The following is a 23,791-nucleotide window of genomic DNA, read 5'->3' as shown; positions in this document are numbered from 1 at the left end:
ATAGGATTTTGTAATGTCGCACTATTTTGTGTAGGAATCTGATGTAAAAGTATTATAAAGTTCGTATTTCTGTAACTTGTTCAAGCTGTTGGACATTTTGAAAGGAGTCAACATTTGTCTTGTTCAACCTACTGGTATTGGATTGGAACTATCAATAACAAAAGATGACAGAAATGTAAAAGGTTGAGATTAGTAAAATAGTACCTCAAAGAATTGGACTGGTACCTTTGCATGCAAAGTCCAAAGTGCCAACCGTTGCTCTTTGGAGCCACCCATGTGAGAGACAGAGAAATGGATGTAGTAGTTTGGAAATGTAGAATGTTTTAATATTCTTCAGTCAAATATGATCATTATTTTGTAAATTGCATGTCCTGATAAACGTTTGCACATTTAACACTGTTATGGAGAATGTAGCTGAAAAGAATCAAATCACATTGTAGCTCTTTACACTATGAGCATTCAACTGAGTTATCTTTTCATCAATGTAAGAAAAGCCCCTGCACTGATGCGCTCTCTTTTGTCTCAATGGAAAAATCCCTCATGTATGGCAGGGTTCCATGGTGTAATGGTTAGCACTCTGGACTCTGAATCCAGCGATCCGAGTTCAAATCTCGGTGGGACCTGCTTGAATTATGAGATTTAATATTTCACTAATTTCTTAGAATTTGGACTTGGAAAAACATAACGTCAAAGTTTTATACTGAAACTTATCAACGTATAAGTATGTATCTATGTACAGATGGCTATATCCATCTAGATAGCGATAATACAATATAAAGAAATGAAAAATTCATAAACATAAGTACTGAAGCTGAAAACTAAAAACTGTTCTTTCCCATCCACAATTTAAGCAAGAGGTTCTTTTCCTTTCTCATCTTTATGATCAGTAATAAGATAGTTAATTTTGCTGATTTCTTATCTGACAACATTCTTAACTTACACAGTGCATTTAATTGTGAATTTCTTTGAAAGAGGAATTCAGATTAATACATTTGACATGTCTTTCGAAAGATTCTACTTTGTGGTTATGGATCTACTTTAGAAAAACAGAGTGTAAATATCTGTGTGTCTTAATTTCAAGATTGTTATTTAAAAGTTCATCTCTTCTGTCCCCAAAATACACAATTTGATTCCTCAAGTTTTCTTTTAATGAAGGCTTTCCAATTTAAAAAGTTCCTTGTTCCCCTTATCAATAACAGTAAGATTTAAACAAGTAATATCTTGCATCAGCTTCTTGTGATGAGTTGAGAAAACAGAGTCAGCTCACAAAATGTCTCATTATTTTGAGCCATTTTATTTCCATGTTTTCTAAAAGTTCTATCATTTGCTCACATCAAATAGACTTTAAAAATACAATCAATAAATTAATGTTTCACTCTACCCGTGTTAGATTTATGATATTTATGAATACACTTGACAGAAAAAGATTTGGTCATAAGTCATGAAAGTGGTCCCACCGAGATTTGAACTCGGGTCCTTGGATTCATAGTCCAAAGTGCTAACCATTACACCATGGAACCTCCCATGTGACAGGGGAGCAAATTGCTGCAGCAATGTGGACATTTCACATTTTTTATTTTCTACAGTCAAAGACAAACAGAATTACATAACTTTTCTATTCTGTTCAACTTTTGCCTATTGAACTATGTTAGGGAAGGATGTTGCACAAAGGACTCAAGTAACGCTATGACTCTGTTGAACAGTACTTTTTATGTGAGATAAGATTTTGCAATAAAAGATAAGATTCCCCCGTGAATGCAATCTCTTCTGCCAAAATGGAAAGCTCAACCTGGTACAGGTGGGTTGATGGTGTTATGCTTGTCAATCTGGACTCTGAAAACAGGGATCTAAGTACAAAGCGCAGTGGGACTTATCTAAACTTTACGTTTTTTTTTCCATTCAGTTCTTAGAAGTATTAATTGGAAAAACATCTCATTTACTTATAAACTTGTACGTATCAACTTATATGTATGTATCTCCCTATATATCGCTATATGTCTATGTATTTTTATCGGAAAATATAAATATATACATTATAAAAATATGTATAATTAATAGAGGTGAAAATAAAGAACAGTTGTTGCCTCTCCGCATTTGAAACATGAGCTTCTTCTCCTTCCTCTTCTATATGTCCTGAAATTGAGATAGTCACTTTTTAATCAATTTTGATCTAACAACATAGTTGATTTGCACAAAGCATATCATACGATCTGTGAATAATTCTAAAAAAGAAAATTAGATCAGTACCTTTGAGGCCTCCAAGCAAAAGCTTATATTTCATGATTGCAGATCGACTGTTGAAAATCAGCATGAGAAATGTTTTATTTCACAATTTCCATACTAATATACAAAAAACATTTGTACTATCTGAATGATACCGTCATTGTGGTTCTCTAGGTTTGATTTAAGAACACATCTCTTTCAAAATGTGCTATATTCGCCTTATCAATAGTGTAGAAATCTTCAAAAAGGAATGCTGGGAATCAGCCCTCTGAAATGCATTTGAGAAAAACAGGATAGGATTTTGTAATGTCGCACTATTTTGTGTAGGAATCTGATGTAAAAGTATTATAAAGTTCGTATTTCTGTAACTTGTTCAAGCTGTTGGACATTTTGAAAGGAGTCAACATTTGTCTCGTTCAACCTACTGGTATTGGATTGGAGCTATCAATAACAAAAGATGACAGAAATGTAAAAGGTTGAGATTAGTAAAATAGTACCTCAAAGAATTGGACTGGTACCTTTGCATGCAAAGTCCAAAGTGCCAACCGTTGCTCTTTGGAGCCACCCATGTGAGAGACAGAGAAATGGATGTAGTAGTTTGGAAATGTAGAATGTTTTAATATTCTTCAGTCAAATATGATCATTATTTTGTAAATTGCATGTCCTGATAAACGTTTGCACATTTAACACTGTTATGGAGAATGTAGCTGAAAAGAATCAAATCACATTGTAGCTCTTTACACTATGAGCATTCAACTGAGTTATCTTTTCATCAATGTAAGAAAAGCCCCTGCACTGATGCGCTCTCTTTTGTCTCAATGGAAAAATCCCTCATGTATGGCAGGGTTCCATGGTGTAATGGTTAGCACTCTGGACTCTGAATCCAGCGATCCGAGTTCAAATCTCGGTGGGACCTGCTTGAATTATGAGATTTAATATTTCACTAATTTCTTAGAATTTGGACTTGGAAAAACATAACGTCAAAGTTTTATACTGAAACTTATCAACGTATAAGTATGTATCTATGTACAGATGGCTATATCCATCTAGATAGCGATAATACAATATAAAGAAATGAAAAATTCATAAACATAAGTACTGAAGCTGAAAACTAAAAACTGTTCTTTCCCATCCACAATTTATGCAAGAGGTTCTTTTCCTTTCTCATCTTTATGATCAGTAATAAGATAGTTAATTTTGCTGATTTCTTATCTGACAACATTCTTAACTTACACAGTGCATTTAATTGTGAATTTCTTTGAAAGAGGAATTCAGATTAATACATTTGACATGTCTTTCGAAAGATTCTACTTTGTGGTTATGGATCTACTTTAAAAAAACAGAGTGTAAATATCTGTGTGTCTTAATTTCAAGATTGTTATTTAAAAGTTCATCTCTTCTGTCCCCAAAATACACAATTTGATTCCTCAAGTTTTCTTTTAATGAAGGCTTTCCAATTTAAAAAGTTCCTTGTTCCCCTTATCAATAACAGTAAGATTTAAACAAGTAATATCTTGCATCAGCTTCTTGTGATGAGTTCAGAAAACAGAGTCAGCTCACAAAATGTCTCATTATTTTGAGCCATTTTATTTCCATGTTTTCTAAAAGTTCTATCATTTGCTCACATCAAATAGACTTTAAAAATACAATCAATAAATTAATGTTTCACTCTACCCGTGTTAGATTTATGATATTTATGAATACACTTGACAGAAAAAGATTTGGTCATAAGTCATGAAAGTGGTCCCACCGAGATTTGAACTCAGATCCTTGGATTCAAAGTCCAAAGTGCTAACCTTTACACCATGGAACCTCCCATGTGACAGGAGAGCAAATTGCTGCAGCAATGTGGACATTTCACATTTTTTATTTTCTACAGTCAAAGACAAACAGAATTACATAACTTTTCTATTCTGTTCAACTTTTGCCTATTGAACTATGTTAGGGAAGGATGTTGCACAAAGGACTCAAGTAACGCTATGACTCTGTTGAACAGTACTTTTTATGTGAGATAAGATTTTGCAATAAAAGATAAGATTCCCCCGTGAATGCAATCTCTTCTGCCAAAATGGAAAGCTCAACCTGGTACAGGTGGGTTGATGGTGTTATGCTTGTCAATCTGGACTCTGAAAACAGGGATCCAAGTACAAAGCTCAGTGGGACTTATCTAAACTTTACGTTTTTTTTTCCATTCAGTTCTTAGAAGTATTAATTGGAAAAACATCTCATTTACTTATAAACTTGTACGTATCAACTTATATGTATGTATCTCCCTATATATCGCTATATGTCTATGTATTTTTATCGGAAAATATAAATATATACATTATAAAAATATGTATAATTAATAGAGGTGAAAATAAAGAACAGTTGTTGCCTCTCCGCATTTGAAACATGAGCTTCTTCTCCTTCCTCTTCTATATGTCCTGAAATTGAGATAGTCACTTTTTAATCAATTTTGATCTAACAGCATAGTTGATTTGTACAAAGCATATCATACGATCTGTGAATAATTCTAAAAAAGAAAATTAGATCAGTACCTTTGAGGCCTCCAAGCAAAAGCTTATATTTCATGATTGCAGATCGACTGTTGAAAATCAGCATGAGAAATGTTTTATTTCACAATTTCCATACTAATATACAAAAAACATTTGTACTATCTGAATGATACCGTCATTGTGGTTCTCTAGGTTTGATTTAAGAACACATCTCTTTCAAAATGTGCTATATTCGCCTTATCAATAGTGTAGAAATCTTCAAAAAGGAATGCTGGGAATCAGCCCTCTGAAATGCATTTTAGAAAAACAGGATAGGATTTTGTAATGTCGCACTATTTTGTGTAGGAATCTGATGTAAAAGTATTATAAAGTTCGTATTTCTGTAACTTGTTCAAGCTGTTGGACATTTTGAAAGGAGTCAACATTTGTCTCGTTCAACCTACTGGTATTGGATTGGAACTATCAATAACAAAAGATGACAGAAATGTAAAAGGTTGAGATTAGTAAAATAGTACCTCAAAGAATTGGACTGGTACCTTTGCATGCAAAGTCCAAAGTGCCAACCGTTGCTCTTTGGAGCCACCCATGTGAGAGACAGAGAAATGGATGTAGTAGTTTGGAAATGTAGAATGTTTTAATATTCTTCAGTCAAATATGATCATTATTTTGTAAATTGCATGTCCTGATAAACGTTTGCACATTTAACACTGTTATGGAGAATGTAGCTGAAAAGAATCAAATCACATTGTAGCTCTTTACACTATGAGCATTCAACTGAGTTATCTTTTCATCAATGTAAGAAAAGCCCCTGCACTGATGCGCTCTCTTTTGTCTCAATGGAAAAATCCCTCATGTATGGCAGGGTTCCATGGTGTAATGGTTAGCACTCTGGACTCTGAATCCAGCGATCCGAGTTCAAATCTCGGTGGGACCTGCTTGAATTATGAGATTTAATATTTCACTAATTTCTTAGAATTTGGACTTGGAAAAACATAACGTCAAAGTTTTATACTGAAACTTATCAACGTATAAGTATGTATCTATGTACAGATGGCTATATCCATCTAGATAGCGATAATACAATATAAAGAAATGAAAAATTCATAAACATAAGTACTGAAGCTGAAAACTAAAAACTGTTCTTTCCCATCCACAATTTATGCAAGAGGTTCTTTTCCTTTCTCATCTTTATGATCAGTAATAAGATAGTTAATTTTGCTGATTTCTTATCTGACAACATTCTTAACTTACACAGTGCATTTAATTGTGAATTTCTTTGAAAGAGGAATTCAGATTAATACATTTGACATGTCTTTCGAAGATTCTACTTTGTGGTTATGGATCTACTTTAAAAAAACAGAGTGTAAATATCTGTGTGTCTTAATTTCAAGATTGTTATTTAAAAGTTCATCTCTTCTGTCCCCAAAATACACAATTTGATTCCTCAAGTTTTCTTTTAATGAAGGCTTTCCAATTTAAAAAGTTCCTTGTTCCCCTTATCAATAACAGTAAGATTTAAACAAGTAATATCTTGCATCAGCTTCTTGTGATGAGTTCAGAAAACAGAGTCAGCTCACAAAATGTCTCATTATTTTGAGCCATTTTATTTCCATGTTTTCTAAAAGTTCTATCATTTGCTCACATCAAATAGACTTTAAAAATACAATCAATAAATCAATGTTTCACTCTACCCGTGTTAGATTTATGATATTTATGAATACACTTGACAGAAAAAGATTTGGTCATAAGTCATGAAAGTGGTCCCACCGAGATTTGAACTCGGATCCTTGGATTCAAAGTCCAAAGTGCTAACCATTACACCATGGAACCTCCCATGTGACAGGGGAGCAAATTGCTGCAGCAATGTGGACATTTCACATTTTTTTATTTTCTACAGTCAAAGACAAACAGAATTACATAACTTTTCTATTCTGTTCAACTTTTGCCTATTGAACTATGTTAGGGAAGGATTTTGCACAAAGGACTCAAGTAACGCTATGACTCTGTTGAACAGTACTTTTTATGTGAGATAAGATTTTGCAATAAAAGATAAGATTCCCCCGTGAATGCAATCTCTTCTGCCAAAATGGAAAGCTCAACCTGGTACAGGTGGGTTGATGGTGTTATGCTTGTCAATCTGGACTCTGAAAACAGGGATCCAAGTACAAAGCTCAGTGGGACTTATCTAAACTTTACGTTTTTTTTTCCATTCAGTTCTTAGAAGTATTAATTGGAAAAACATCTCATTTACTTATAAACTTGTACGTATCAACTTATATGTATGTATCTCCCTATATATCACTATATGTCTATGTATTTTTATCGGAAAATATAAATATATACATTATAAAAATATGTATAATTAATAGAGGTGAAAATAAAGAACAGTTGTTGCCTCTCCGCATTTGAAACATGAGCTTCTTCTCCTTCCTCTTCTATATGTCCTGAAATTGAGATAGTCACTTTTTAATCAATTTTGATCTAACAGCATAGTTGATTTGTACAAAGCATATCATACGATCTGTGAATAATTCTAAAAAAGAAAATTAGATCAGTACCTTTGAGGCCTCCAAGCAAAAGCTTATATTTCATGATTGCAGATCGACTGTTGAAAATCAGCATGAGAAATGTTTTATTTCACAATTTCCATACTAATATACAAAAAACATTTGTACTATCTGAATGATACCGTCATTGTGGTTCTCTAGGTTTGATTTAAGAACACATCTCTTTCAAAATGTGCTATATTCGCCTTATCAATAGTGTAGAAATCTTCAAAAAGGAATGCTGGGAATCAGCCCTCTGAAATGCATTTTAGAAAAACAGGATAGGATTTTGTAATGTCGCACTATTTTGTGTAGGAATCTGATGTAAAAGTATTATAAAGTTCGTATTTCTGTAACTTGTTCAAGCTGTTGGACATTTTGAAAGGAGTCAACATTTGTCTCGTTCAACCTACTGGTATTGGATTGGAACTATCAATAACAAAAGATGACAGAAATGTAAAAGGTTGAGATTAGTAAAATAGTACCTCAAAGAATTGGACTGGTACCTTTGCATGCAAAGTCCAAAGTGCCAACCGTTGCTCTTTGGAGCCACCCATGTGAGAGACAGAGAAATGGATGTAGTAGTTTGGAAATGTAGAATGTTTTAATATTCTTCAGTCAAATATGATCATTATTTTGTAAATTGCATGTCCTGATAAACGTTTGCACATTTAACACTGTTATGGAGAATGTAGCTGAAAAGAATCAAATCACATTGTAGCTCTTTACACTATGAGCATTCAACTGAGTTATCTTTTCATCAATGTAAGAAAAGCCCCTGCACTGATGCGCTCTCTTTTGTCTCAATGGAAAAATCCCTCATGTATGGCAGGGTTCCATGGTGTAATGGTTAGCACTCTGGACTCTGAATCCAGCGATCCGAGTTCAAATCTCGGTGGGACCTGCTTGAATTATGAGATTTAATATTTCACTAATTTCTTAGAATTTGGACTTGGAAAAACATAACGTCAAAGTTTTATACTGAAACTTATCAACGTATAAGTATGTATCTATGTACAGATGGCTATATCCATCTAGATAGCGATAATACAATATAAAGAAATGAAAAATTCATAAACATAAGTACTGAAGCTGAAAACTAAAAACTGTTCTTTCCCATCCACAATTTAAGCAAGAGGTTCTTTTCCTTTCTCATCTTTATGATCAGTAATAAGATAGTTAATTTTGCTGATTTCTTATCTGACAACATTCTTAACTTACACAGTGCATTTAATTGTGAATTTCTTTGAAAGAGGAATTCAGATTAATACATTTGACATGTCTTTCGAAAGATTCTACTTTGTGGTTATGGATCTACTTTAGAAAAACAGAGTGTAAATATCTGTGTGTCTTAATTTCAAGATTGTTATTTAAAAGTTCATCTCTTCTGTCCCCAAAATACACAATTTGATTCCTCAAGTTTTCTTTTAATGAAGGCTTTCCAATTTAAAAAGTTCCTTGTTCCCCTTATCAATAACAGTAAGATTTAAACAAGTAATATCTTGCATCAGCTTCTTGTGATGAGTTGAGAAAACAGAGTCAGCTCACAAAATGTCTCATTATTTTGAGCCATTTTATTTCCATGTTTTCTAAAAGTTCTATCATTTGCTCACATCAAATAGACTTTAAAAATACAATCAATAAATTAATGTTTCACTCTACCCGTGTTAGATTTATGATATTTATGAATACACTTGACAGAAAAAGATTTGGTCATAAGTCATGAAAGTGGTCCCACCGAGATTTGAACTCGGATCCTTGGATTCAAAGTCCAAAGTGCTAACCATTACACCATGGAACCTCCCATGTGACAGGGGAGCAAATTGCTGCAGCAATGTGGACATTTCACATTTTTTATTTTCTACAGTCAAAGACAAACAGAATTACATAACTTTTCTATTCTGTTCAACTTTTGCCTATTGAACTATGTTAGGGAAGGATGTTGCACAAAGGACTCAAGTAATGCTATGACTCTGTTGAACAGTACTTTTTATGTGAGATAAGATTTTGCAATAAAAGATAAGATTCCCCCGTGAATGCAATCTCTTCTGCCAAAATGGAAAGCTCAACCTGGTACAGGTGGGTTGATGGTGTTATGCTTGTCAATCTGGACTCTGAAAACAGGGATCCAAGTACAAAGCTCAGTGGGACTTATCTAAACTTTACGTTTTTTTTTCCATTCAGTTCTTAGAAGTATTAATTGGAAAAACATCTCATTTACTTATAAACTTGTACGTATCAACTTATATGTATGTATCTCCCTATATATCGCTATATGTCTATGTATTTTTATCGGAAAATATAAATATATACATTATAAAAATATGTATAATTAATAGAGGTGAAAATAAAGAACAGTTGTTGCCTCTCCGCATTTGAAACATGAGCTTCTTCTCCTTCCTCTTCTATATGTCCTGAAATTGAGATAGTCACTTTTTAATCAATTTTGATCTAACAGCATAGTTGATTTGTACAAAGCATATCATACGATCTGTGAATAATTCTAAAAAAGAAAATTAGATCAGTACCTTTGAGGCCTCCAAGCAAAAGCTTATATTTCATGATTGCAGATCGACTGTTGAAAATCAGCATGAGAAATGTTTTATTTCACAATTTCCATACTAATATACAAAAAACATTTGTACTATCTGAATGATACCGTCATTGTGGTTCTCTAGGTTTGATTTAAGAACACATCTCTTTCAAAATGTGCTATATTCGCCTTATCAATAGTGTAGAAATCTTCAAAAAGGAATGCTGGGAATCAGCCCTCTGAAATGCATTTGAGAAAAACAGGATAGGATTTTGTAATGTCGCACTATTTTGTGTAGGAATCTGATGTAAAAGTATTATAAAGTTCGTATTTCTGTAACTTGTTCAAGCTGTTGGACATTTTGAAAGGAGTCAACATTTGTCTCGTTCAACCTACTGGTATTGGATTGGAACTATCAATAACAAAAGATGACAGAAATGTAAAAGGTTGAGATTAGTAAAATAGTACCTCAAAGAATTGGACTGGTACCTTTGCATGCAAAGTCCAAAGTGCCAACCGTTGCTCTTTGGAGCCACCCATGTGAGAGACAGAGAAATGGATGTAGTAGTTTGGAAATGTAGAATGTTTTAATATTCTTCAGTCAAATATGATCATTATTTTGTAAATTGCATGTCCTGATAAACGTTTGCACATTTAACACTGTTATGGAGAATGTAGCTGAAAAGAATCAAATCACATTGTAGCTCTTTACACTATGAGCATTCAACTGAGTTATCTTTTCATCAATGTAAGAAAAGCCCCTGCACTGATGCGCTCTCTTTTGTCTCAATGGAAAAATCCCTCATGTATGGCAGGGTTCCATGGTGTAATGGTTAGCACTCTGGACTCTGAATCCAGCGATCCGAGTTCAAATCTCGGTGGGACCTGCTTGAATTATGAGATTTAATATTTCACTAATTTCTTAGAATTTGGACTTGGAAAAACATAACGTCAAAGTTTTATACTGAAACTTATCAACGTATAAGTATGTATCTATGTACAGATGGCTATATCCATCTAGATAGCGATAATACAATATAAAGAAATGAAAAATTCATAAACATAAGTACTGAAGCTGAAAACTAAAAACTGTTCTTTCCCATCCACAATTTAAGCAAGAGGTTCTTTTCCTTTCTCATCTTTATGATCAGTAATAAGATAGTTAATTTTGCTGATTTCTTATCTGACAACATTCTTAACTTACACAGTGCATTTAATTGTGAATTTCTTTGAAAGAGGAATTCAGATTAATACATTTGACATGTCTTTCGAAAGATTCTACTTTGTGGTTATGGATCTACTTTAGAAAAACAGAGTGTAAATATCTGTGTGTCTTAATTTCAAGATTGTTATTTAAAAGTTCATCTCTTCTGTCCCCAAAATACACAATTTGATTCCTCAAGTTTTCTTTTAATGAAGGCTTTCCAATTTAAAAAGTTCCTTGTTCCCCTTATCAATAACAGTAAGATTTAAACAAGTAATATCTTGCATCAGCTTCTTGTGATGAGTTGAGAAAACAGAGTCAGCTCACAAAATGTCTCATTATTTTTAGCCATTTTATTTCCATGTTTTCTAAAAGTTCTATCATTTGCTCACATCAAATAGACTTTAAAAATACAATCAATAAATTAATGTTTCACTCTACCCGTGTTAGATTTATGATATTTATGAATACACTTGACAGAAAAAGATTTGGTCATAAGTCATGAAAGTGGTCCCACCGAGATTTGAACTCGGATCCTTGGATTCAAAGTCCAAAGTGGTAACCATTACACCATGGAACCTCCCATGTGACAGGGGAGCAAATTGCTGCAGCAATGTGGACATTTCACATTTTTTATTTTCTACAGTCAAAGACAAACAGAATTACATAACTTTTCTATTCTGTTCAACTTTTGCCTATTGAACTATGTTAGGGAAGGATGTTGCACAAAGGACTCAAGTAACGCTATGACTCTGTTGAACAGTACTTTTTATGTGAGATAAGATTTTGCAATAAAAGATAAGATTCCCCCGTGAATGCAATCTCTTCTGCCAAAATGGAAAGCTCAACCTGGTACAGGTGGGTTGATGGTGTTATGCTTGTCAATCTGGACTCTGAAAACAGGGATCTTAGTACAAAGCGCAGTGGGACTTATCTAAACTTTACGTTTTTTTTTCCATTCAGTTCTTAGAAGTATTAATTGGAAAAACATCTCATTTACTTATAAACTTGTACGTATCAACTTATATGTATGTATCTCCCTATATATCGCTATATGTCTATGTATTTTTATCGGAAAATATAAATATATACATTATAAAAATATGTATAATTAATAGAGGTGAAAATAAAGAACAGTTGTTGCCTCTCCGCATTTGAAACATGAGCTTCTTCTCCTTCCTCTTCTATATGTCCTGAAATTGAGATAGTCACTTTTTAATCAATTTTGATCTAACAACATAGTTGATTTGCACAAAGCATATCATACGATCTGTGAATAATTCTAAAAAAGAAAATTAGATCAGTACCTTTGAGGCCTCCAAGCAAAAGCTTATATTTCATGATTGCAGATCGACTGTTGAAAATCAGCATGAGAAATGTTTTATTTCACAATTTCCATACTAATATACAAAAAACATTTGTACTATCTGAATGATACCGTCATTGTGGTTCTCTAGGTTTGATTTAAGAACACATCTCTTTCAAAATGTGCTATATTCGCCTTATCAATAGTGTAGAAATCTTCAAAAAGGAATGCTGGGAATCAGCCCTCTGAAATGCATTTGAGAAAAACAGGATAGGATTTTGTAATGTCGCACTATTTTGTGTAGGAATCTGATGTAAAAGTATTATAAAGTTCGTATTTCTGTAACTTGTTCAAGCTGTTGGACATTTTGAAAGGAGTCAACATTTGTCTCGTTCAACCTACTGGTATTGGATTGGAGCTATCAATAACAAAAGATGACAGAAATGTAAAAGGTTGAGATTAGTAAAATAGTACCTCAAAGAATTGGACTGGTACCTTTGCATGCAAAGTCCAAAGTGCCAACCGTTGCTCTTTGGAGCCACCCATGTGAGAGACAGAGAAATGGATGTAGTAGTTTGGAAATGTAGAATGTTTTAATATTCTTCAGTCAAATATGATCATTATTTTGTAAATTGCATGTCCTGATAAACGTTTGCACATTTAACACTGTTATGGAGAATGTAGCTGAAAAGAATCAAATCACATTGTAGCTCTTTACACTATGAGCATTCAACTGAGTTATCTTTTCATCAATGTAAGAAAAGCCCCTGCACTGATGCGCTCTCTTTTGTCTCAATGGAAAAATCCCTCATGTATGGCAGGGTTCCATGGTGTAATGGTTAGCACTCTGGACTCTGAATCCAGCGATCCGAGTTCAAATCTCGGTGGGACCTGCTTGAATTATGAGATTTAATATTTCACTAATTTCTTAGAATTTGGACTTGGAAAAACATAACGTCAAAGTTTTATACTGAAACTTATCAACGTATAAGTATGTATCTATGTACAGATGGCTATATCCATCTACATAGCGATAATACAATATAAAGAAATGAAAAATTCATAAACATAAGTACTGAAGCTGAAAACTAAAAACTGTTCTTTCCCATCCACAATTTAAGCAAGAGGTTCTTTTCCTTTCTCATCTTTATGATCAGTAATAAGATAGTTAATTTTGCTGATTTCTTATCTGACAACATTCTTAACTTACACAGTGCATTTAATTGTGAATTTCTTTGAAAGAGGAATTCAGATTAATACATTTGACATGTCTTTCGAAAGATTCTACTTTGTGGTTATGGATCTACTTTAGAAAAACAGAGTGTAAATATCTGTGTGTCTTAATTTCAAGATTGTTATTTAAAAGTTCATCTCTTCTGTCCCCAAAATACACAATTTGATTCCTCAAGTTTTCTTTTAATGAAGGCTTTCCAATTTAAAAAGTTCCTTGTTCCCCTTATCAATAACAGTAAGATTTAAACAAGTAATATCTTGCATCAGCTTCTTGTGATGAGTTGAGAAAACAGAGTCAGCTCACAAAATGTCTCATTATTTTGAGCCATTTTATTTCCATGTTTTCTAAAAGTTCTATCATTTGCTCACATCAAATAGACTTTAAAAATACAATCAATAAATTAATGTTTCACTCTACCCGTGTTAGATTTATGATATTTATGAATACACTTGACAGAAAAAGATTTGGTCATAAGTCATGAAAGTGGTCCCACCGAGATTTGAACTCGGATCCTTGGATTCAAAGTCCAAAGTGCTAACCATTACACCATGGAACCTCCCATGTGACAGGGGAGCAAATTGCTGCAGCAATGTGGACATTTCACATTTTTTATTTTCTACAGTCAAAGACAAACAGAATTACATAACTTTTCTATTCTGTTCAACTTTTGCCTATTGAACTATGTTAGGGAAGGATGTTGCACAAAGGACTCAAGTAATGCTATGACTCTGTTGAACAGTACTTTTTATGTGAGATAAGATTTTGCAATAAAAGATAAGATTCCCCCGTGAATGCAATCTCTTCTGCCAAAATGGAAAGCTCAACCTGGTACAGGTGGGTTGATGGTGTTATGCTTGTCAATCTGGACTCTGAAAACAGGGATCCAAGTACAAAGCTCAGTGGGACTTATCTAAACTTTACGTTTTTTTTTCCATTCAGTTCTTAGAAGTATTAATTGGAAAAACATCTCATTTACTTATAAACTTGTACGTATCAACTTATATGTATGTATCTCCCTATATATCGCTATATGTCTATGTATTTTTATCGGAAAATATAAATATATACATTATAAAAATATGTATAATTAATAGAGGTGAAAATAAAGAACAGTTGTTGCCTCTCCGCATTTGAAACATGAGCTTCTTCTCCTTCCTCTTCTATATGTCCTGAAATTGAGATAGTCACTTTTTAATCAATTTTGATCTAACAGCATAGTTGATTTGTACAAAGCATATCATACGATCTGTGAATAATTCTAAAAAAGAAAATTAGATCAGTACCTTTGAGGCCTCCAAGCAAAAGCTTATATTTCATGATTGCAGATCGACTGTTGAAAATCAGCATGAGAAATGTTTTATTTCACAATTTCCATACTAATATACAAAAAACATTTGTACTATCTGAATGATACCGTCATTGTGGTTCTCTAGGTTTGATTTAAGAACACATCTCTTTCAAAATGTGCTATATTCGCCTTATCAATAGTGTAGAAATCTTCAAAAAGGAATGCTGGGAATCAGCCCTCTGAAATGCATTTGAGAAAAACAGGATAGGATTTTGTAATGTCGCACTATTTTGTGTAGGAATCTGATGTAAAAGTATTATAAAGTTCGTATTTCTGTAACTTGTTCAAGCTGTTGGACATTTTGAAAGGAGTCAACATTTGTCTCGTTCAACCTACTGGTATTGGATTGGAACTATCAATAACAAAAGATGACAGAAATGTAAAAGGTTGAGATTAGTAAAATAGTACCTCAAAGAATTGGACTGGTACCTTTGCATGCAAAGTCCAAAGTGCCAACCGTTGCTCTTTGGAGCCACCCATGTGAGAGACAGAGAAATGGATGTAGTAGTTTGGAAATGTAGAATGTTTTAATATTCTTCAGTCAAATATGATCATTATTTTGTAAATTGCATGTCCTGATAAACGTTTGCACATTTAACACTGTTATGGAGAATGTAGCTGAAAAGAATCAAATCACATTGTAGCTCTTTACACTATGAGCATTCAACTGAGTTATCTTTTCATCAATGTAAGAAAAGCCCCTGCACTGATGCGCTCTCTTTTGTCTCAATGGAAAAATCCCTCATGTATGGCAGGGTTCCATGGTGTAATGGTTAGCACTCTGGACTCTGAATCCAGCGATCCGAGTTCAAATCTCGGTGGGACCTGCTTGAATTATGAGATTTAATATTTCACTAATTTCTTAGAATTTGGACTTGGAAAAACATAACGTCAAAGTTTTATACTGAAACTTATCAACGTATAAGTATGTATCTATGTACAGATGGCTATATCCATCTAGATAGCGATAATACAATATAAAGAAATGAAAAATTCATAAACATAAGTACTGAAGCTGAAAACTAAAAACTGTTCTTTCCCATCCACAATTTAAGCAAGAGGTTCTTTTCCTTTCTCATCTTTATGATCAGTAATAAGATAGTTAATTTTGCTGATTTCTTATCTGACAACATTCTTAACTTACACAGTGCATTTAATTGTGAATTTCTTTGAAAGAGGAATTCAGATTAATACATTTGACATGTCTTTCGAAAGATTCTACTTTGTGGTTATGGATCTACTTTAGAAAAACAGAGTGTAAATATCTGTGTGTCTTAATTTCAAGATTGTTATTTAAAAGTTCATCTCTTCTGTCCCCAAAATACACAATTTGATTCCTCAAGTTTTCTTTTAATGAAGGCTTTCCAATTTAAAAAGTTCCTTGTTCCCCTTATCAATAACAGTAAGATTTAAACAAGTAATATCTTGCATCAGCTTCTTGTGATGAGTTGAGAAAACAGAGTCAGCTCACAAAATGTCTCATTATTTTGAGCCATTTTATTTCCATGTTTTCTAAAAGTTCTATCATTTGCTCACATCAAATAGACTTTAAAAATACAATCAATAAATTAATGTTTCACTCTACCCGTGTTAGATTTATGATATTTATGAATACACTTGACAGAAAAAGATTTGGTCATAAGTCATGAAAGTGGTCCCACCGAGATTTGAACTCGGATCCTTGGATTCAAAGTCCAAAGTGCTAACCATTACACCATGGAACCTCCCATGTGACAGGGGAGCAAATTGCTGCAGCAATGTGGACATTTCACATTTTTTATTTTCTACAGTCAAAGACAAACAGAATTACATAACTTTTCTATTCTGTTCAACTTTTGCCTATTGAACTATGTTAGGGAAGGATGTTGCACAAAGGACTCAAGTAACGCTATGACTCTGTTGAACAGTACTTTTTATGTGAGATAAGATTTTGCAATAAAAGATAAGATTCCCCCGTGAATGCAATCTCTTCTGCCAAAATGGAAAGCTCAACCTGGTACAGGTGGGTTGATGGTGTTATGCTTGTCAATCTGGACTCTGAAAACAGGGATCTTAGTACAAAGCGCAGTGGGACTTATCTAAACTTTACGTTTTTTTTTCCATTCAGTTCTTAGAAGTATTAATTGGAAAAACATCTCATTTACTTATAAACTTGTACGTATCAACTTATATGTATGTATCTCCCTATATATCGCTATATGTCTATGTATTTTTATCGGAAAATATAAATATATACATTATAAAAATATGTATAATTAATAGAGGTGAAAATAAAGAACAGTTGTTGCCTCTCCGCATTTGAAACATGAGCTTCTTCTCCTTCCTCTTCTATATGTCCTGAAATTGAGATAGTCACTTTTTAATCAATTTTGATCTAACAACATAGTTGATTTGCACAAAGCATATCATACGATCTGTGAATAATTCTAAAAAAGAAAATTAGATCAGTACCTTTGAGGCCTCCAAGCAAAAGCTTATATTTCATGATTGCAGATCGACTGTTGAAAATCAGCATGAGAAATGTTTTATTTCACAATTTCCATACTAATATACAAAAAACATTTGTACTATCTGAATGATACCGTCATTGTGGTTCTCTAGGTTTGATTTAAGAACACATCTCTTTCAAAATGTGCTATATTCGCCTTATCAATAGTGTAGAAATCTTCAAAAAGGAATGCTGGGAATCAGCCCTCTGAAATGCATTTGAGAAAAACAGGATAGGATTTTGTAATGTCGCACTATTTTGTGTAGGAATCTGATGTAAAAGTATTATAAAGTTCGTATTTCTGTAACTTGTTCAAGCTGTTGGACATTTTGAAAGGAGTCAACATTTGTCTCGTTCAACCTACTGGTATTGGATTGGAGCTATCAATAACAAAAGATGACAGAAATGTAAAAGGTTGAGATTAGTAAAATAGTACCTCAAAGAATTGGACTGGTACCTTTGCATGCAAAGTCCAAAGTGCCAACCGTTGCTCTTTGGAGCCACCCATGTGAGAGACAGAGAAATGGATGTAGTAGTTTGGAAATGTAGAATGTTTTAATATTCTTCAGTCAAATATGATCATTATTTTGTAAATTGCATGTCCTGATAAACGTTTGCACATTTAACACTGTTATGGAGAATGTAGCTGAAAAGAATCAAATCACATTGTAGCTCTTTACACTATGAGCATTCAACTGAGTTATCTTTTCATCAATGTAAGAAAAGCCCCTGCACTGATGCGCTCTCTTTTGTCTCAATGGAAAAATCCCTCATGTATGGCAGGGTTCCATGGTGTAATGGTTAGCACTCTGGACTCTGAATCCAGCGATCCGAGTTCAAATCTCGGTGGGACCTGCTTGAATTATGAGATTTAATATTTCACTAATTTCTTAGAATTTGGACTTGGAAAAACATAACGTCAAAGTTTTATACTGAAACTTATCAACGTATAAGTATGTATCTATGTACAGATGGCTATATCCATCTACATAGCGATAATACAATATAAAGAAATGAAAAATTCATAAACATAAGTACTGAAGCTGAAAACTAAAAACTGTTCTTTCCCATCCACAATTTAAGCAAGAGGTTCTTTTCCTTTCTCATCTTTATGATCAGTAATAAGATAGTTAATTTTGCTGATTTCTTATCTGACAACATTCTTAACTTACACAGTGCATTTAATTGTGAATTTCTTTGAAAGAGGAATTCAGATTAATACATTTGACATGTCTTTCGAAAGATTCTACTTTGTGGTTATGGATCTACTTTAGAAAAACAGAGTGTAAATATCTGTGTGTCTTAATTTCAAGATTGTTATTTAAAAGTTCATCTCTTCTGTCCCCAAAATACACAATTTGATTCCTCAAGTTTTCTTTTAATGAAGGCTTTCCAATTTAAAAAGTTCCTTGTTCCCCTTATCAATAACAGTAAGATTTAAACAAGTAATATCTTGCATCAGCTTCTTGTGATGAGTTGAGAAAACAGAGTCAGCTCACAAAATGTCTCATTATTTTGAGCCATTTTATTTCCATGTTTTCTAAAAGTTCTATCATTTGCTCACATCAAATAGACTTTAAAAATACAATCAGTAAATTAATGTTTCACTCTACCCGTGTTAGATTTATGATATTTATGAATACACTTGACAGAAAAAGATTTGGTCATAAGTCATGAAAGTGGTCCCACCGAGATTTGAACTCGGATCCTTGGATTCAAAGTCCAAAGTGCTAACCATTACACCATGGAACCTCCCATGTGACAGGGGAGCAAATTGCTGCAGCAATGTGGACATTTCACATTTTTTATTTTCTACAGTCAAAGACAAACAGAATTACATAACTTTTCTATTCTGTTCAACTTTTGCCTATTGAACTATGTTAGGGAAGGATGTTGCACAAAGGACTCAAGTAATGCTATGACTCTGTTGAACAGTACTTTTTATGTGAGATAAGATTTTGCAATAAAAGATAAGATTCCCCCGTGAATGCAATCTCTTCTGCCAAAATGGAAAGCTCAACCTGGTACAGGTGGGTTGATGGTGTTATGCTTGTCAATCTGGACTCTGAAAACAGGGATCTAAGTACAAAGCGCAGTGGGACTTATCTAAACTTTACGTTTTTTTTTCCATTCAGTTCTTAGAAGTATTAATTGGAAAAACATCTCATTTACTTATAAACTTGTACGTATCAACTTATATGTATGTATCTCCCTATATATCGCTATATGTCTATGTATTTTTATCGGAAAATATAAATATATACATTATAAAAATATGTATAATTAATAGAGGTGAAAATAAAGAACAGTTGTTGCCTCTCCGCATTTGAAACATGAGCTTCTTCTCCTTCCTCTTCTATATGTCCTGAAATTGAGATAGTCACTTTTTAATCAATTTTGATCTAACAGCATAGTTGATTTGTACAAAGCATATCATACGATCTGTGAATAATTCTAAAAAAGAAAATTAGATCAGTACCTTTGAGGCCTCCAAGCAAAAGCTTATATTTCATGATTGCAGATCGACTGTTGAAAATCAGCATGAGAAATGTTTTATTTCACAATTTCCATACTAATATACAAAAAACATTTGTACTATCTGAATGATACCGTCATTGTGGTTCTCTAGGTTTGATTTAAGAACACATCTCTTTCAAAATGTGCTATATTCGCCTTATCAATAGTGTAGAAATCTTCAAAAAGGAATGCTGGGAATCAGCCCTCTGAAATGCATTTGAGAAAAACAGGATAGGATTTTGTAATGTCGCACTATTTTGTGTAGGAATCTGATGTAAAAGTATTATAAAGTTCGTATTTCTGTAACTTGTTCAAGCTGTTGGACATTTTGAAAGGAGTCAACATTTGTCTCGTTCAACCTACTGGTATTGGATTGGAGCTATCAATAACAAAAGATGACAGAAATGTAAAAGGTTGAGATTAGTAAAATAGTACCTCAAAGAATTGGACTGGTACCTTTGCATGCAAAGTCCAAAGTGCCAACCGTTGCTCTTTGGAGCCACCCATGTGAGAGACAGAGAAATGGATGTAGTAGTTTGGAAATGTAGAATGTTTTAATATTCTTCAGTCAAATATGATCATTATTTTGTAAATTGCATGTCCTGATAAACGTTTGCACATTTAACACTGTTATGGAGAATGTAGCTGAAAAGAATCAAATCACATTGTAGCTCTTTACACTATGAGCATTCAACTGAGTTATCTTTTCATCAATGTAAGAAAAGCCCCTGCACTGATGCGCTCTCTTTTGTCTCAATGGAAAAATCCCTCATGTATGGCAGGGTTCCATGGTGTAATGGTTAGCACTCTGGACTCTGAATCCAGCGATCCGAGTTCAAATCTCGGTGGGACCTGCTTGAATTATGAGATTTAATATTTCACTAATTTCTTAGAATTTGGACTTGGAAAAACATAACGTCAAAGTTTTATACTGAAACTTATCAACGTATAAGTATGTATCTATGTACAGATGGCTATATCCATCTACATAGCGATAATACAATATAAAGAAATGAAAAATTCATAAACATAAGTACTGAAGCTGAAAACTAAAAACTGTTCTTTCCCATCCACAATTTAAGCAAGAGGTTCTTTTCCTTTCTCATCTTTATGATCAGTAATAAGATAGTTAATTTTGCTGATTTCTTATCTGACAACATTCTTAACTTACACAGTGCATTTAATTGTGAATTTCTTTGAAAGAGGAATTCAGATTAATACATTTGACATGTCTTTCGAAAGATTCTACTTTGTGGTTATGGATCTACTTTAGAAAAACAGAGTGTAAATATCTGTGTGTCTTAATTTCAAGATTGTTATTTAAAAGTTCATCTCTTCTGTCCCCAAAATACACAATTTGATTCCTCAAGTTTTCTTTTAATGAAGGCTTTCCAATTTAAAAAGTTCCTTGTTCCCCTTATCAATAACAGTAAGATTTAAACAAGTAATATCTTGCATCAGCTTCTTGTGATGAGTTGAGAAAACAGAGTCAGCTCACAAAATGTCTCATTATTTTGAGCCATTTTATTTCCATGTTTTCTAAAAGTTCTATCATTTGCTCACATCAAATAGACTTTAAAAATACAATCAGTAAATTAATGTTTCACTCTACCCGTGTTAGATTTATGATATTTATGAATACACTTGACAGAAAAAGATTTGGTCATAAGTCATGAAAGTGGTCCCACCGAGATTTGAACTCGGATCCTTGGATTCAAAGTCCAAAGTGCTAACCATTACACCATGGAACCTCCCATGTGACAGGGGAGCAAATTGCTGCAGCAATGTGGACATTTCACATTTTTTATTTTCTACAGTCAAAGACAAACAGAATTACATAACTTTTCTATTCTGTTCAACTTTTGCCTATTGAACTATGTTAGGGAAGGATGTTGCACAAAGGACTCAAGTAATGCTATGACTCTGTTGAACAGTACTTTTTATGTGAGATAAGATTTTGCAATAAAAGATAAGATTCCCCCGTGAATGCAATCTCTTCTGCCAAAATGGAAAGCTCAACCTGGTACAGGTGGGTTGATGGTGTTATGCTTGTCAATCTGGACTCTGAAAACAGGGATCTAAGTACAAAGCGCAGTGGGACTTATCTAAACTTTACGTTTTTTTTTCCATTCAGTTCTTAGAAGTATTAATTGGAAAAACATCTCATTTACTTATAAACTTGTACGTATCAACTTATATGTATGTATCTCCCTATATATCGCTATATGTCTATGTATTTTTATCGGAAAATATAAATATATACATTATAAAAATATGTATAATTAATAGAGGTGAAAATAAAGAACAGTTGTTGCCTCTCCGCATTTGAAACATGAGCTTCTTCTCCTTCCTCTTCTATATGTCCTGAAATTGAGATAGTCACTTTTTAATCAATTTTGATCTAACAGCATAGTTGATTTGTACAAAGCATATCATACGATCTGTGAATAATTCTAAAAAAGAAAATTAGATCAGTACCTTTGAGGCCTCCAAGCAAAAGCTTATATTTCATGATTGCAGATCGACTGTTGAAAATCAGCATGAGAAATGTTTTATTTCACAATTTCCATACTAATATACAAAAAACATTTGTACTATCTGAATGATACCGTCATTGTGGTTCTCTAGGTTTGATTTAAGAACACATCTCTTTCAAAATGTGCTATATTCGCCTTATCAATAGTGTAGAAATCTTCAAAAAGGAATGCTGGGAATCAGCCCTCTGAAATGCATTTGAGAAAAACAGGATAGGATTTTGTAATGTCGCACTATTCTGTGTAGGATTCTGATGTAAAAGTATTATAAAGTTCGTATTTCTGTAACTTGTTCAAGCTGTTGGACATTTTGAAAGGAGTCAACATTTGTCTCGTTCAACCTACTGGTATTGGATTGGAACTATCAATAACAAAAGATGACAGAAATGTAAAAGGTTGAGATTAGTAAAATAGTACCTCAAAGAATTGGACTGGTACCTTTGCATGCAAAGTCCAAAGTGCCAACCGTTGCTCTTTGGAGCCACCCATGTGAGAGACAGAGAAATGGATGTAGTAGTTTGGAAATGTAGAATGTTTTAATATTCTTCAGTCAAATATGATCATTATTTTGTAAATTGCATGTCCTGATAAACGTTTGCACATTTAACACTGTTATGGAGAATGTAGCTGAAAAGAATCAAATCACATTGTAGCTCTTTACACTATGAGCATTCAACTGAGTTATCTTTTCATCAATGTAAGAAAAGCCCCTGCACTGATGCGCTCTCTTTTGTCTCAATGGAAAAATCCCTCATGTATGGCAGGGTTCCATGGTGTAATGGTTAGCACTCTGGACTCTGAATCCAGCGATCCGAGTTCAAATCTCGGTGGGACCTGCTTGAATTATGAGATTTAATATTTCACTAATTTCTTAGAATTTGGACTTGGAAAAACATAACGTCAAAGTTTTATACTGAAACTTATCAACGTATAAGTATGTATCTATGTACAGATGGCTATATCCATCTAGATAGCGATAATACAATATAAAGAAATGAAAAATTCATAAACATAAGTACTGAAGCTGAAAACTAAAAACTGTTCTTTCCCATCCACAATTTATGCAAGAGGTTCTTTTCCTTTCTCATCTTTATGATCAGTAATAAGATAGTTAATTTTGCTGATTTCTTATCTGACAACATTCTTAACTTACACAGTGCATTTAATTGTGAATTTCTTTGAAAGAGGAATTCAGATTAATACATTTGACATGTCTTTCGAAAGATTCTACTTTGTGGTTATGGATCTACTTTAGAAAAACAGAGTGTAAATATCTGTGTGTCTTAATTTCAAGATTGTTATTTAAAAGTTCATCTCTTCTGTCCCCAAAATACACAATTTGATTCCTCAAGTTTTCTTT

General features: G+C 33.3%; 19 non-coding genes across 19 annotated transcripts; 10 read left to right on the top strand and 9 right to left on the bottom strand.

The window, feature by feature from the left end:
* The first annotated feature begins 551 nt into the window (after nucleotides 1–551).
* Nucleotides 552–623, top strand: TRNAQ-CUG (transfer RNA glutamine (anticodon CUG)). The gene has a single exon. It is a non-coding gene; the product is annotated as a tRNA-Gln (tRNA).
* An 825-nt stretch (nucleotides 624–1,448) lies between these two features.
* On the bottom strand, nucleotides 1,449–1,520 carry TRNAH-AUG (transfer RNA histidin (anticodon AUG)). Its single transcript has one exon. It is a non-coding gene; the product is annotated as a tRNA-His (tRNA).
* A 1,547-nt stretch (nucleotides 1,521–3,067) lies between these two features.
* Nucleotides 3,068–3,139, top strand: TRNAQ-CUG (transfer RNA glutamine (anticodon CUG)). Its single transcript has one exon. It is a non-coding gene; the product is annotated as a tRNA-Gln (tRNA).
* Nucleotides 3,140–3,964: 825 nt separating this feature from the next.
* On the bottom strand, nucleotides 3,965–4,036 carry TRNAQ-UUG (transfer RNA glutamine (anticodon UUG)). The gene has a single exon. It is a non-coding gene; the product is annotated as a tRNA-Gln (tRNA).
* A 1,547-nt stretch (nucleotides 4,037–5,583) lies between these two features.
* Nucleotides 5,584–5,655, top strand: TRNAQ-CUG (transfer RNA glutamine (anticodon CUG)). The gene has a single exon. It is a non-coding gene; the product is annotated as a tRNA-Gln (tRNA).
* An 824-nt stretch (nucleotides 5,656–6,479) lies between these two features.
* TRNAQ-UUG (transfer RNA glutamine (anticodon UUG)) lies at nucleotides 6,480–6,551 on the bottom strand. Its single transcript has one exon. It is a non-coding gene; the product is annotated as a tRNA-Gln (tRNA).
* Nucleotides 6,552–8,099: 1,548 nt separating this feature from the next.
* On the top strand, nucleotides 8,100–8,171 carry TRNAQ-CUG (transfer RNA glutamine (anticodon CUG)). Its single transcript has one exon. It is a non-coding gene; the product is annotated as a tRNA-Gln (tRNA).
* Nucleotides 8,172–8,996: 825 nt separating this feature from the next.
* TRNAQ-UUG (transfer RNA glutamine (anticodon UUG)) lies at nucleotides 8,997–9,068 on the bottom strand. Its single transcript has one exon. It is a non-coding gene; the product is annotated as a tRNA-Gln (tRNA).
* A 1,547-nt stretch (nucleotides 9,069–10,615) lies between these two features.
* On the top strand, nucleotides 10,616–10,687 carry TRNAQ-CUG (transfer RNA glutamine (anticodon CUG)). Its single transcript has one exon. It is a non-coding gene; the product is annotated as a tRNA-Gln (tRNA).
* An 825-nt stretch (nucleotides 10,688–11,512) lies between these two features.
* On the bottom strand, nucleotides 11,513–11,584 carry TRNAQ-UUG (transfer RNA glutamine (anticodon UUG)). The gene has a single exon. It is a non-coding gene; the product is annotated as a tRNA-Gln (tRNA).
* Nucleotides 11,585–13,131: 1,547 nt separating this feature from the next.
* On the top strand, nucleotides 13,132–13,203 carry TRNAQ-CUG (transfer RNA glutamine (anticodon CUG)). The gene has a single exon. It is a non-coding gene; the product is annotated as a tRNA-Gln (tRNA).
* An 825-nt stretch (nucleotides 13,204–14,028) lies between these two features.
* On the bottom strand, nucleotides 14,029–14,100 carry TRNAQ-UUG (transfer RNA glutamine (anticodon UUG)). Its single transcript has one exon. It is a non-coding gene; the product is annotated as a tRNA-Gln (tRNA).
* Nucleotides 14,101–15,647: 1,547 nt separating this feature from the next.
* Nucleotides 15,648–15,719, top strand: TRNAQ-CUG (transfer RNA glutamine (anticodon CUG)). The gene has a single exon. It is a non-coding gene; the product is annotated as a tRNA-Gln (tRNA).
* An 825-nt stretch (nucleotides 15,720–16,544) lies between these two features.
* TRNAQ-UUG (transfer RNA glutamine (anticodon UUG)) lies at nucleotides 16,545–16,616 on the bottom strand. The gene has a single exon. It is a non-coding gene; the product is annotated as a tRNA-Gln (tRNA).
* A 1,547-nt stretch (nucleotides 16,617–18,163) lies between these two features.
* TRNAQ-CUG (transfer RNA glutamine (anticodon CUG)) lies at nucleotides 18,164–18,235 on the top strand. The gene has a single exon. It is a non-coding gene; the product is annotated as a tRNA-Gln (tRNA).
* Nucleotides 18,236–19,060: 825 nt separating this feature from the next.
* Nucleotides 19,061–19,132, bottom strand: TRNAQ-UUG (transfer RNA glutamine (anticodon UUG)). The gene has a single exon. It is a non-coding gene; the product is annotated as a tRNA-Gln (tRNA).
* A 1,547-nt stretch (nucleotides 19,133–20,679) lies between these two features.
* TRNAQ-CUG (transfer RNA glutamine (anticodon CUG)) lies at nucleotides 20,680–20,751 on the top strand. The gene has a single exon. It is a non-coding gene; the product is annotated as a tRNA-Gln (tRNA).
* An 825-nt stretch (nucleotides 20,752–21,576) lies between these two features.
* TRNAQ-UUG (transfer RNA glutamine (anticodon UUG)) lies at nucleotides 21,577–21,648 on the bottom strand. The gene has a single exon. It is a non-coding gene; the product is annotated as a tRNA-Gln (tRNA).
* Nucleotides 21,649–23,195: 1,547 nt separating this feature from the next.
* Nucleotides 23,196–23,267, top strand: TRNAQ-CUG (transfer RNA glutamine (anticodon CUG)). The gene has a single exon. It is a non-coding gene; the product is annotated as a tRNA-Gln (tRNA).
* Nucleotides 23,268–23,791: the final 524 nt, after the last annotated feature.

This window comes from Lissotriton vulgaris, chromosome 4_1 (genome assembly GCF_964263255.1).
Source record: "Lissotriton vulgaris chromosome 4_1, aLisVul1.2, whole genome shotgun sequence".
Taxonomy (NCBI): Eukaryota; Metazoa; Chordata; class Amphibia; order Caudata; family Salamandridae; genus Lissotriton; species Lissotriton vulgaris.
The sequence above is the reverse complement of the archived record's forward strand: the minus strand, read 5'-3'. Positions and strand labels throughout refer to the sequence as shown.